General features: G+C 36.0%; 1 long non-coding RNA gene across 3 annotated transcripts; it reads left to right on the forward strand.

The window, feature by feature from the left end:
* The first annotated feature begins 966 nt into the window (after positions 1-966).
* LOC103503083 (uncharacterized) lies at positions 967-11,615 on the forward strand. 3 transcript variants are annotated; one of them, XR_007824166.1, is made up of 5 exons: positions 967-981; positions 4,940-5,425; positions 5,539-5,608; positions 5,699-5,731; positions 6,337-6,881. It is a non-coding gene; the product is annotated as an uncharacterized LOC103503083 (long non-coding RNA). The 3 variants fall into 3 exon arrangements; XR_540716.3 differs by lacking the exon at positions 967-981 and adding an exon at positions 11,039-11,615 and having other exon boundaries at positions 4,929-5,425; positions 6,337-6,612; XR_540714.3 differs by lacking the exon at positions 967-981 and having other exon boundaries at positions 4,932-5,425.
* The last annotated feature ends 3,367 nt before the right edge of the window (positions 11,616-14,982 follow it).

The following is a 14,982-nucleotide window of genomic DNA, read 5'->3' on the forward strand; positions in this document are numbered from 1 at the left end:
ATCAGATGGGAAGGGAAAGTAAAATAGGGTTTGGTAAAATTTAGTGTACTTTACTCTTTAGTTTTATGAGCCAAAGGAGACTTATTGTTTTAATTATTTTCATATTGATGGATAATTTATAACTTATTATAATACAATTATTTAAAAATTTAACTGTTTCGAATTGCAAAAGAATTTATGCAATTCGAATGAGAATTTTATTGGTGCAACCTAAAGAGCATGGATATGTCATGAGTCAAGGTACAAATACATGGCATACCAATTTCTAAAAGACTAGAACACAAACATGCATGTTGGGCACACAAATTGTTTTATTGTTTAATTTTCTTTTCAGAATATGTATATTTAACACATGAAAAATGTACTTCACTAGAAGCATACAAAAGTTAAGTAAATTAATGAGATTTGAAAACTTAAAAGATATAGAAGGATTTTGTTGGCTAGTGTAGAAAAAGTGACAAACATTTAAGTGGTTAGATATGGGTTTTTTAAGTTGAGGGCAAAATAGTAATTATGCCTCAATGGCATTTCTGCAAATACTCTTATCTTCTTTATTTTAGGTTAAAAAAAAAGATTGAAAGCGAGAGGAGAGGGGGGCAGCCGACAAACACACAGTAGAGAGAGAAACCTTGTTTTGTACACACAGATCGGCATCCACGGCGGTCTGCAATGTTCGGGTATCGGGCGTTTGGGTCGCGGCGGTTGGGTCACGCTTTCCGGCAAAGAGAAGGCGACATTTTCGGTCAGAAACAGCGCCTTATCCGGCAGCTACGGCGTGATTCGACGAGGTTTGACGGGCGTTGGGTTTTGGTGTTCGGGCAGAGACAGTGACGTTGGGGTACAACAGGGTTCTTGGCATCCTCGCGGTGTGGTTCGACGACCATTTTTCCAACAGGTTACGACAGTCTTTGGGGTAGTTTTCGACGTGTTTTGGTCTTGTTTCTGGGGTATTTTTGAAGCTTTTCGGTCTCAGATTCAGAGGTATATTTCAGCGCATGTGTCTCTCATATTCTTTGATGTTTGATCGACGGTAAAGTCGTATACGGCAGTAAAATTACAGATTACATATTGTTGTGTTGATTTCTGTAATTGTTCTTTGAATTGCTCTTAATAAAATCCCTCCAAGCTGGTTCTCAAAGTGGATGTAGACCAAATTGGTCGAACCACTATAGATCTTTGTGTCGTTTACTGTTTTATCACTCTTTGTGATTATCTGGCTATTGCGTTCTGTTTGGTTGTTCCGCTGCGTTCTCTGATTTAGTGCAGGAATTACTAACAAGTGGTATCAAAGCTCCATTCGATCCAAAGGAAATTTGGGTTTTGAGTAGTAGTTCGCAGTCGGCATATCTTGGTTAAATCTTTTTCTGTAAAGATGGCTTCGACACGATTTGAAGTGTCTAAGTTATGGGAATGGAGATTTCGCCCTTTGGAGAAAAAAGATTAGAGCTATTTTGGTTCAACATAAAGTAGCAAAGATCTTAGATGAAGGGAGAATTCCAGCAAATATTACAGAAAGTGAAAAACGAGATATGGATGAAATGGCCTATTCAACTATTCTTCTGTATCTGTCAGATGAAGTTCTTAGGCTAGTAGATGAGGCTACTACTACAGCGGAGTTGTGGAAAAAGCTAGAGAGCCTTTACTTGACAAAGTCCTTGCCAAATAAGATATATATAAAGGAGAAATTCTTTGGATATAAAATAGACCAAAGTAAAAGTTTAGAAGAGAACCTGAATGAATTTCAAAAGATTGTAGTTGATCTCAATAACATCGGTGAGAAGATGTCGGATGAGAATCAAACAATTATTCTTTTAAATTCATTACCAAAAACATATCGAGAGGTTAAGGCAGCTATTAAATATGGTCAAGATTCATTGACCATGAGTATAGTGTTGGATGCCTTGAAGACTAGAAATCTCGAAATTAAGAAAGAACGCAAGGATGGAGAGTTACTTATGGCTAGAGGAAGAAGTGACAAAAAGAACTGGAAAGGCAAAGAGAAGAGTTCCAGGATGAATTCAAATGGGGAAGCTAGAAAGTATTTCCTTTGCCATAAAGAAGGACACTTTAAGAAAAATTGCCCCTTGAATAAGAGCAGAGAAGCATTAACTAGTGAAACTAATGTTACTGATGGGTATAATTCAGCAAAGATTACTGATGGGTATGATTCAACAGAGACTGGGTATGAGTCTGCAGAGGTCTTAATGGTGTCTCATAGAGATATACAGGATGCTTGGATCACGGATTCAGGGTGTACGTATCACATGACTCCTAATCGGGATTTTTTGATTAACTTTCAGAAAAGTGATGGGGGAAAAGTCTTATTGGGTGATAATGGTACCTGTGAAGTAAAAGGAACTGGTTCAGTTCTAATTGCAACACATGACGGGATGATCAGAATGCTTACAAATGTAAGGTATGTTCCAGAACTCAAACGTAATCTAATATCTCTAGGTAAATTAGATAGATCAGGTTATACCATAAAATTTGAGAATGGAATTATGAAAGTTACCAAGGGTTCTTTGGTTAAATTGAGGGGAACATTGAGGAATGGTCTGTATGTGTTGGAGGGTACTGCAGTTTCAGGTAGTGCCACTAAGGCATTAAAGCAACAGAAATAACAGATAGTTGATCATGTTGTGACAAATATTAGAATTGATGGTGTACAATCATCAGGCAAAGGTTCAGATATATCTAGTGATCAATCACCACTAGTTTCACAAATAGAGGCTACAGAGCAGTCTGAATTTGATGGTGTACAGTCTCAACATGAGAGGACTTTGATTGATGAGGGAGTTTGCAGTGGCAGTATTGCATCTGATTTGAAGAAACAACAGAAAGATGCTATGGAAGCGAAGTTGTTTATTTTGCGAAAGAATCAGACAAGGTCATTGGTTACAAAGCCTCCTTATTCACAAACTCATTCAACCAAAGTGGTTTAAGCAAGGAGCTGACAGTAAGCCTAGGTATAATGCTAGGTTGGTAGCAAAGGTTCTTCCAGCTCATAGGTTTAAATACTGTTCAGATGAGCTGAAGGTTAATTCTGGATGATAGGTGATTGGGAGAATCAGTTTGGTGACTTAAATAGTTTGTCATGAGAGAGATTTGTAGAAAAAGTGACAAATATTTAAGTGGTTAAATATGGGTTTTTTAAGTTGAGGGTAAAATAGTAATATGCCTCAATGGCATTTTTGCAAATACTCTTATCTTCTTTATTTTAGGTTAAAAAGAAAAAAAAAAAGAAGATTGAAAGCGAGAGGAGAGGGGGGCAGTCGACAAACACACAGTAGAGAGAGAAACCTTGTTTTGTACACACATGTCGGCGTCCACGGCGGTCTGCAACGTTCGGGTCTCGAGTGTTTGGGTCGCAGCGGTTGGGTCACGCTTTCCGGCGAAGAGAAGGCGACATTTTCGGTCAAAAACAGCGCCTTATCCGGCAGCTACGGCGTGATTCGACGAGGTTTGACGGGCATTGGGTTTTGGTGTTCGGGCAGAGACAGTGACGTTGGGGTACAACGGGGTTCTTGGCATCCTCGCGATGTGGTTCGACGACCATTTTTCCGACAGGTTACGACAGTCTTTGGGGTAATTTGTGACATGTTTTGGTCTTGTTTCTGGGGTATTTTCGAAGCTTTTCGGTCTCAGATTCAGAGGCATATTTCAGCACGTGTGTCTCTCATATTCTTTGATGTTTGATCGACGGTAAAGTCGTATACGGCGGTCAAATTACAGATTACATATTGTTGTGTTGATTTCTGTAATTGTTCTTTGAATTGCTCTTAATAAAATCCCTCCAAGCTGGTTCTCAAAGTGGATGTAGACCGAATTGGTCGAACCACTATAGATCTTTGTGTCGTTTACTGTTTTATCGCTCTTTGTGATTATCTGGCTATTGCGTTCTGTTTGGTTGTTCCACTGCGTTCTCTGATTTAGTGCAGGAATTACTAACAGCTATGACATAGAAAGAAGACGTCATTTCAATACTTTAAAAATGACCACCGTATAATCATTAGTCTATAAGAAAATCTTGGCTAGATTACAGGAAATGACCGTAAACTTTGTGCTGCATTTCAAAAATACCTATTGGTGGAGAAATTTGATACCATCCTAATTTTTGTCCATTTTTTTAACACCAATCTTTGTAAAGAACAGTAGAACACTATGTTATCTTTTTTAAAGTCGAACTTAATTCCTTCATGCTTATACCTTAGAATTAGCTTATGGTTCAATTCTAAAGTAGTTCTACAATGTTCTCTATCTTAGAATTTCTCTTGATTTTTAGGCACGAAGATGTGCAATATTTGGAAAAAATGAAGTAGTTGGTGGTGTTTATAGAAAGAAAATTGGAGGATAAGGTAACATGTTAAAAGTTTTTAAGAAACTTTTGTTTGATTGTTTGTATGGATGCCACAAATTGCCATCTTGATTTTTGATGTCTGTCTTTCTTTAGAAAGCAGAGAAATTTTCATTAGAACTTCCCTAGGAGTACAATTTCACTTATTTGTTACTCGTGCCTTCCACTATCTCTCTCCCATTTTCGTTTGAGTTGTAGCCAACAACGAACTATTGGCGTGTATTATTCATATATATTGGCTTATTATGCAATTTTGTTGCTTGACTTTAACGTAGTTGAAAATTTACTTCAATGCTATTACACTAAATTGTATGCTTATTTGATTTGAAGACAACAAATTGTCGTGAGTTCAATTCGTGGTAGCCACCAACATAAGAGTTAATATCCTACGAAGGTAGCCCAAATATTTTAGGGTTAGATGATTTTCTTGTGAGGCTAGCGGTGGTGCGCATAACTTCGCTCGCCCAATGGTATATTAAAAAAAAAAAAAAAAAAAGAAGAAAGCAAATTGCTTATTTATTTATTTAATTTTAGTTTTCCAATTTATGAAATAAGTAAAAAAGAATATTTATTTACTCATTTCAGAATTCTCCTCAAGTATCTTAATTCAAGCACACAACCCTTTGAACTCTCAAACCATTCAACCTTCTTCTTCCGCCTCCGTGCACGGTGGTCGAATCTCTAAACCCTAATCTTCTTACCACCTCGATCTTTCTTTTGGGGCCTTTATTCTTTGATCTTTCATGTCTCTTGGTAGGACTTCAGAGTTCTCCTCTCTTCGTCTACCCCACGAAGGATCTGCGGTTGAGGATCACGGAGCAGTGGAATCATAGGAGGGTCGCCGAAGCCATGAGTAGCTTCTACATCTCATTCCAAACCCTTGGACCATTCTGTTGCCGAGGCTGCTTCTGCCTATTATCATCATCCGCTTCGTTTCCTTCTCTTTCTGCTTCGGTTCTTCTGCTTTCTATAGGGTTTTCGAGAATGCTATCATTCGTAAGGCTTTGCACAACCTTCAGGAGCATCTATCGAGCTGCTATTCACGACCTTCTCGAAGGGTGGACTTGGGCTGTAAGTGGCTGGTCACTTACTTTTCTTCTTTATAAATCTTTGGTTTAGGGTTTTGAGTTTGAAGTTCTAAGATCTTTTTATATTCGTTCCGTCATGGAAATTCATTCCACCAGTTCCAAAATGACGTCTAGGAAAATTTCAGATTACACCCGCTTGCCGCTCTTGTTCTAGCCCTCGCTTACGGTCTTTTCTCCCTCCCTTCTCTCTCTTTCCTTTCTTTCCTTATAACATCTGCATCACTGATTTTCCTTTTCGTTTTCTTCTTATTCTCAGATGTCGGTGAATTCTACGACCCTTGTGATCCAGGTGATGCGACTTTCTTAATTCTGCCTAGTATCTTTCTACATCATGTCTTTGTTTTACTGTTTTTCGCTAAATGTCAAATTTCTGGCTAGTTTAACAGGCTTTTGATGCATAATGTGTTTAGATGTTGTTTCCTAATCACTTTTGATTACATAGTTTTGGCAATTGCTTCAGATTAAATGTTTGTTTCTTGAATTCGAAGTGTCCAATTTTTATAAATTTTGCACCGTTTTTTTTAGATGATTTTTACGAAAGGATATTAACTGTTTTTTTTTATCTAAATGTCAAATTTCTGGCGAAATTAAATGAGCAGTTGATGCATAATGAGTAGAGATATTATGTCCTAGTCTCTTTTAATGACAAAGGATTTTCAGGTTTTGCAGATTTAATGTTCTTTTCTTGAATTCGAAGTATAATTTTTATGTTATTGCATTGAGATCCGAGAATTGTTTTCACATACACTTACCTACTTAGGTTTATCTCAATTAAGCAGTAACTGGTGTGTACCAGGATCGGTTTTCTATTTCATTTCTTATCTGAGAGCAGGGATTTACTATCGTTTTATGATGCTTCTCATATGTTTTTAACTTTGATTATTACATTTTCAGGTGAGGAAAGTTTATGTCTGTATGGACATCCTAATGAAACATGGGAAGTGGTTCTTCTGGTAGGAAGGGGTGGAAGTGGTTCTTCTAGTAGGAAGGGGTGGAAGTGGTTCTTCTAGTAGGAAGGGGTTCCACCGGAGCTTCGAGAGCCTACACTTGGAATTAATTTTGCAATAGATGGACATAAAAGGATTGGTTATCTCTTGTTGTTGTACATAGTGATTCCTGGTTGCTCTATGTGGCTTTCTATTTTGGAGCAAGGCTTGACTGAAACAAAAGGTAAAACTGTTCCACTTTTGAATTTTTGCTTGCAGGCCTTAAGTTAGGTTTTGTTAAATGCAATTCTTTTCAATCCTCCATTTAGGTGAACTTTTATAGGTAATGCCAATTTACTTTTTCTAATGTTTTTTTTGGCATCGTTACCAAATACTCTTTCTGACATATAGGTTGTAAATCCATAACCAAGTATCACAACCACACAACATTCTTTTGTTTTCCAGTTTATTAAGTTTGATTTTCCTTTAATAACATTGTTACTGTCTGAGTAATTACGGTTTTAGGAGGATGAAGAACTACATTACTGTTTATTCAATGTGATTACATAATGACCTTTTCTGTGAAGGTGTGCACCAACTTTTTCCATATTACTTCTACAATGTCTTTCCAAAAGTTTTTTTTCAAAGATTCACTGTAAATTATATTTACAAACTCTTTACAAAATATTTTCTAACGTACTTTTTTCTTATGTCCTTTCTTCTTTGCTTTCATTGGCATTGGCATTGGAGTTAAAGCTCTTTGTTAAGTGTGGCATTTGCATTGGACTCTCAGTTTAGGATTGAATCCTCATTTCTAATGATAATATATAAGACTTAAAACTCAAAGTACAAGAGTATTGTACTAAGAGCAAAGGAACTAGGAGAATACAAAGTACAGTGAAAACTTAGGCAACAAGAAGAAAGCCTAAGCAAACAAAGTCAAAGAGAAATGTAACAAATAGAATAAAGCCTTTTCAAGATGAAACAACGATAGAAAGCCAAAAATATAGCAAAAACTTGACAACTCTCTCTAGTGGCATTGGACCTAAAACTCTTTGTGAAGTGTGACATTCGCATTGGATCCTTAGTTTAGGATTAAATCTTTTTTTTTAATGATAATATATGAGAGTAAAAGCTCAAAGTACAAGATTATTGTACTAAGAGCAAAGGAACTAGGGGAATAGAAACTAAAGTGAGGACTCAGGCAACAAGAAGAAGAAAGACTAAACAAACGAAGTCAAAAAGAAATGTAACAAACAGAATAAAGTCTTTTCAAGATGAATCAACTATATGAAGCTAAAAACATAGCAAAAACTTGACAACTCTCTCAAGTGACATTGACATTGGACTTAAAAGCTCTTAGTGAAGTGTGACATTGACATTAGACTCCTAGTTTAGGATTGAAGCCTTTTTTTCAATGATAATATACGAGACTTAAAGCTTAATTTACAAGAGTATTGTATTAAGAGCAAAGGAACTAGGGGAATAGAAACTAAAGTGAAAACTTAGGCAACAAGAAGAAAGCCTAAGCAAAGTAAGTCAAAGACAAACGTAACAAATAGAATAAAGCCTTTTCAAGACGAAACAACCGTAGAAAGCCAAAAACATAGCAAAAACTTGACAACTCTCTCTAATGGCAATGTCATTGGCATTGGACTTAAAACTCTTAACAAAGTGTGGCATTCTCATTAGATTCTTAGTTTAGGATTAAAACCTCTTTTTTAATGATAATATATGAGACATAAAGCTTTAAGTACAGGAGTATTGTACTAAGATCAAAGCAACTAGGGGAATAGAAACCAAAGTGAAAACTCAGGCAACAAGAAGATGAAAGCCTAAACAAACAAAGTCAAAGAGATACGTAACAAACCGAATAAAATCTTTTCAAGACGAAACAACTATGTTTAAAGTTGACAACTCTCTCAAGTGGCATTGGCATTAGGCTTAAAGCTCTTAGTGAAGTGTGGCATTGACATTGAATTCTTAGTTTAAGATTAAAACATCTTTTTAAACGATAATATTGTTGGAATTTATGTCCTAAAACTCGTACTTTGTTATTTGATTCAATAAAATTTATTATTGAATGCTATAATCTTAAAACCAATAAATTAAGGTCCCGAGGCTATTTTACTAAGTTTATCAATACACTTGAAATATGGAATGTAGGTGAGAAAACAAGGAAGAAACATACGTGAGAAAACAAGGGAGGAACATACGAGAGAAAATAAGGCAAAAATATACATTACAAAAAAAAAGTATGGAAAGGTTAGAAGCACTTACCTACGAAACACAAATTTCCAAAACAAAGGAAGAAGGCAACCAGTGAGAAATGGAAGTGGTAAATGATAAGAGGAGATTGAGTTTATATAGGGGAAGATGAGGAGTAAATATTCACATAAAGGACCATACCAAGAAAAGGCAGAGGGAATCTCTGTAAAATCAGGCTAAAGGATAAGTCCAAGCATAGTCAAAGGGTAGATATTGGAAGCTACACAGAAAATGTACACCACGAAAAGATAAGACAATATGTTGAAGGGACAAAACAATCAACACAAGAAATGGTTTTTTCCCCAAAGATATCAGTGAGAAAAATACACATTGGAAAAATATTTTCATCACAGTGAAGAAGGCAGAAGAATTAATACTTACACATTGGAAAAATATTTTCATCACAATGAAGAAGGCAGAAGAATTAATACTTTTCAGACCAAATAAAGGATATGTACAAGGGACCGAATCACCCAAACGAAACAATACAAAAAATGAGTTTGTAAAAATGCTTAAATAAAACATGAATCACATTTGATATAAACCGAAATCAGTACACGAAAATAGCCCATATGATTCCGTCAATGAAAATGTACCGAAATTAGTACACCAAAGTAGAAACGAAATTAGTGAATGGAATACATAAGAAATCAATAGAAATAAATCGAGTAATAAAAAAGTAACGAGATCAGTGAATTGAAATCAGCCACAAAATGTATGAGATGTAACATGGATTCAGATGTATGTGCATACAGGTAAAGATGTACTCATCATCGGCTTGTATTTGAAGAAAAATAGGATTCAAACAGAAGTATACCTCCCTACCATGCTCGATTTAAACCCATTACCAGCGAAGACCAAGAAGCACCTGTTCTACATCATTGAACCACAAGCTGAAATGAAAAGTTTAACACCGAACGACAAGTGGGTTACATCGAGCGGCAAGAAAAACATTCAACGGGAAAAACTCACATGCATGTTCACAGAGAATAGACAAAAAAGAGAAAACCGAAAGGAGTTTGGAAGCAACATCAATGGAGGCCGCCTTCAACAAACCCACTTTTGTTTTCGCGTAGTGAGAGAAACAGATGAGAGAGATGTAGATCGGCGTTGGGATCACCGTAGGAAACCCCTTTTAATGGAAACAGGGAAATGGATTTTTGACGCAAAATTCCATACCAGTCGAACTTCCGTTCAAGGAATCGATGCAAACCAAAAATGGGAGAATAGGGAGGAGAATAAAGCACAGAAATTGGAAGTGGAAGAAGAAGAAACACGGGTTGAAGGGTACATATTAGAAGGGGTTTTCGACAAAAATAATCCAAGAAAAATTCAAGGAATCGACACAAATCGGAAATGGAAGAGAATAGGGAGAATAAGAAACTGAAATCGGAATTGAAAGAAGAAGAGAAAAAAAGAGAATAAAAGACGGATTGAGGGGAGCGTAAATACGTAAAGGGAGGGTTTCCGACAGACTGAATTTCGAAGGGGTAGGGATAAAATAGGAATTATGGAAACCCTAAAACTAGGGTCTCCATAACCCTTGGGCCAAACGGGGGTTAGGGTTGGGATAATCTAAGCCCATAGTGATGACCCTAATCCCAAACAGACCCTTAATCTTAAAAATATAGAGACTAAGTCGTTGCTAGCTAAAGCTTAGTTATTAATTAAATTATAACATTTAAAGAAAGTTTGGCTAGCAAAATTTGGAAGCATATTATTGGTCAAACAACACCCTTTTTTTGTACATTTTTGTTGTGAATATGCTAAAAGGGCATTTTCAAAATTATACACATGCACTTTTGGAAATGAATATATATATGTTTGTCGGTTTTTAGTTTTTAAAAGGTTATTTTTATATATAACATCAAAATGACTAACTTATTTATAAATATATAACAAAAAGTTATACACACCTTTAAAACATGTCACCCCAAACGAACGTATAAGATACATAAGTGTACATAAGTGTGCATGGATAAATATTGTCATTTGTTATTGATTTCTCAAATTTTTGATATTCTTTGATCATTTCTAACACATTATTGAATAATTGAAGCAGCAACACTTGATAATAGTTAAATATATATCAATATTTTTTTAAAATTTATAAATATAATGAAATGTATCAATATCATATATATATATATCAATGATAGTCTCCTAATAGTAGTAGATTCTGTCACATATAAACTCACGCTAGTTTATATAGTCTATTGTTGATATAGATTTCTAGAATTGAATCTAGTTTTTTCTATATCCATCAAAAAGAAATTGTATTGCGTTTATATTTATTAATATTTTGAATTTTATTTATATATTTGCAACCGGTCGTAGTTGTTTATTAATTTTAATCAAACTTCATTTTATTTAATTATGTAATATTATTGACAAAATAAAAGAGGCAATGGCAAGCTTAATGGTGGAGTCCGCCACCCAAATGGTAGAGAGATGGGCTAACCTCGTTATCTCCGGCAACCCTCAAATCGAAGTCGAGCAAGAGATAACTTCCACCGCCGGCAAAATTATTGCCAAAACCAGCTTCAGAATCCATCACGAAAGCGGTCGACAAAGTCTTCAACAAACTCTGCCAACTCCAAATCACTCTATTCAAAACCAACTGCCTTGTCGGCGTCCCCTTCATCGGGCTTTTAAACGCCGCCAAGGCTCGGGAGGCCAAACTTCTCGCGGAGGAGATTGATGAATTGTTTTGGTCGGTGATTACGGAGAGGAGAGAAAATTCAGTGGCGGAGAGTAGGGGTGAGCATGGTGGGCCGAAAAATCGAAACGAACGACCAAAATCGAACGACCGAAGTCGGGCGGTCAGAATAGTATAATCGGCTGTTGGGTTTCGGTTCTAGAAACTCAAAAAACCGATAGGTTAGTAGGTCGATTTTGAACCGAGAGGTTGGTCGGTCGGGTTTGAATCGACTCATGTATTTTTTTTAATAATTTATATAATATATTATATAATTATAAGTTTAGGTTTAAAAGGAGAAATAAAATAAAATAATACAATTCTTAATTTTTAAAATCGACTATCAAAGAAAATTTTGCTTCAACTATAAACCACGTAATATTTGTAAAAAGAAATTCAAAGGTTAAAGAAAAAAAAGAAATTGAATCTATATATTTTACATTTCAAAAAATAAAGGAAAAAAGGAAAGGAAAGAAAAAGAAAAAAGAAAGGGAGGAAAAGAAAAGAAAGCAAGAAACATATAAAGGAAAAAAGAAAAAAGGAGGAAAAAAAAGAAAGGAGGAAAAAAAAGAGATCTAAACCGACCGACTGTCGGATCGATCAGTTTTGTTGGAAGTAGCGGCTAAAGTCAGTTTTGCAACATATATACCGACTTGTGGTCGGTTCGGGGGCGGTTTGGTTGAAAAATCGACCCCGACTGCCCGCTGCTCACTCCTAGTAGTGAGGATGACAACAGAGCAGCTGAATGATCTTTTAAGTTCGCCGTGCTCAGCCTCCTCCCTTCTCCTCCTCCTCTGCCACCTCTACTCTCTTCCATTGTTTGATCTCCTAGATTTCACTAAGCAAACAATCTTGAGAGAGGAAATTAAGGAAGTTTTTGGTCATAATTTACTCAGTTTGATTTCACTAACCTTTCTTCACTCAAAAAGGTTACTAATTAACACTTTTCTAATTAATTCTCCTTTTAATCGTTCATTTTCTTTAATTCTAATTTAAAATATTTACTAATTTTTTTAATATGTAATGTATTTTATGAAGTAAAAGAGTTGAAATTAGATGCTAGCTAGTTAAAATCTAAAAATAATCACAAGTTTTCAAAAATTACTTACACAAAATTTGAAATTAAGTTTATAAGTTAAGCACCCCTTGTACCTAAATTTGAGAGAAATTCCGAAGCTTTTAAAATCACTTTTTTATTGTTATTTTTTTAGAATGTAGTTAGGAGTGTAAGTATTTCTTTTAAAATGTGAAAGCCATATGAGATGAGGCTTTAAAATTTGGGAAATTGCCAAAAATAGGTTAAAAAAAGAGATTTAAATGAATTTTGGGACAAGTTTTCAAAAGAAAGACTTTTAGGACAATTTGGGTGTGAATAGACAAAAATGCCCTTCATTAAATTTCTATCGCTCTCTATTGATTGTTTCGCGGGAAATTGCCAAAAATAGGTTAAAAAAAGAGATTTAAATGAATTTTGGGACAAGTTTTCAAAAGAAAGACTTTTAGGACAATTTGGGTGTGAATAGACAAAAATGCCCTTCCTTTCCTTTCCCTCTTCCACGTTGCTTTCCCTTCTCTCCACCATCGATTCGTTCTCTTTCGCGTATAGTTCCGTTTCCCTTCTCTTTTCTTTCGTGTAGAACACCTGAACCTACTCCGGCCATCGTCAGTTGTTCATCGTCACTTGCCCATCGTCGCTTGCCCATCGTCGTTTGCCCTTCGTCGCTTGCCCTTCGTCGCTTGCCCTTCGTCGGTCGTTGTCCAGTGCATTTCGTCGCTCCTATTCGGACCATTCAATCAACTTCGAGCGTCTTATTTAGGTGAGTTTCATGTATAACCGATTTTCAATTTATCTGCTGTAAGTAAATGTTTGTTAGGGTATTTGGTGCTATTTTCATCCGTAATTGTCTGGTTTTTGGAATTGGACTTATTTGCCGTAAATTAGTTTAGTCAAATTTTGGTTTTAGGTTCTTAGAAAGTTCAATGTTCAATGGCTAGTGAAAAATGAATTGAACTAGAGGATGAGGATTTAGTTGGATCAAATAGAGGAGGAGTAAGCAATAGGAATAGAAGGAATTAAGGTTTTTTTTTTTATCTCGCATTTTTTTTTATCTCGCACTTATCTCGCACGTATCTCGCACGTTCCAAACTTTCACTATTTATTTCAAAATCAACTTGGTACACCTCCTAATCCATTTAGAGCTATTCTTTGCATGTTTAGTAACTCTCTTAGGCCCTCATGCTTTATCATGCTTTATCTCGCACGTATCTCGCACACATCTCGCACGTTCCGAACTTTCACTATTTATTTCAAAATCAACTTGGTACACCTCCTAATCCATTTAGAGCTATTCTTTGCATGTTTAGTAACTCTCTTAGGCCCTCATGCTTTATCTCGCACGTATCTCGCACGTATCTCGCACACATCTCGCACGTTCCGAACTTTCACTATTTATTTCAAAATCAACTTGGTACACCTCCTAATCCATTTAGAGCTATTCTTTGCATGTTTAGTAACTCTCTTAGGCCCTCATGCTTTATCTCGCACGTATCTCGCACACATCTCGCACGTATCTCGCACACATCTCGCACACATCTCGCACGTTCCAAACTTCCACTATTTATTTCAAAATCAAATTGGTACACCTCCTAATTCATTTCTTTACATCTTGCACGCATTTTGTAGGTTCTTAAGTTCAAATCAATTTTTTAAGATACAAAAGTACTTAAGGTAGTTTAAGGATGGCACATGTTCGGATTTTAGTGCGTCACGGTGGTGAATGGGATGAGGGACGAAGAAAATATGAAGGAGGAGTGTTAAAAGGCATTGTTGTCCCTAAAGAAATAACACACAAAGATTTACAGTCTGAACTATATGACCTTGCAGAAGTTGACCCTACAAAGTTTGACATAAAGATAAGATGTATATATGAGATCAAAGGGGAAAAGGAAGCTCCTCCATTTGAGTTAAGCAATGACCGTGATTTGAAGTTTTATATTCTTAGTGAAAATCCATTGGAGGTCCCCCTATACCTATCGTTTGAGCCTACAAGCAATCGAAGCATGAAAGTGTTAAACAAAGATTACAATTCAGTATCTGGGAGCAACCAAGTTCAAAATTTAAACCCTCATCCTCCTCCAATTGGAATGGATAGATTAGATGAGAATGAAGTTGATATTGGTGAAGTCGAGGGTGGCTTGTGTCATAACATGATAGGGACCAATTCGGCTATATGGGAATCATATGAGTCATATCATTCAATAGATGATACTTTTACATTGGAGTCAGTTGAGATGTACAATGAATTGTTTGACATCCCAGAACAAAGAGATGCTCCTACAAAAGATTGCAAAGGAAAAGGTAAAGTTGACTACAGGTCCTCTAGTCGGAAGTTGAAGACAAAAGGAAGTGGCTGGTCGGAAGAAAGCTCTACAAGTGAAGAGTTGGATGTAGGACAAATATTTTTTTGCAAGAGAGATTTGTCAATGAGATTAAGTGTGTTGGCAATGAAAAAAAATTTTCAGTTTGTAGTAAAAAAGTCTACAAAAGAGGTTCTTTTCGTTAGATGCATCGACAACAAGTGTGGTTGGAGATTGCGAGCGGTTAGACTGAAGGATTCAAATATATTCAAGATTAAAAAGTATGTGAAA

Source organism: Cucumis melo, chromosome 10 (genome assembly GCF_025177605.1).
Source record: "Cucumis melo cultivar AY chromosome 10, USDA_Cmelo_AY_1.0, whole genome shotgun sequence".
NCBI classification, from domain to species: domain Eukaryota; kingdom Viridiplantae; phylum Streptophyta; class Magnoliopsida; order Cucurbitales; family Cucurbitaceae; genus Cucumis; species Cucumis melo.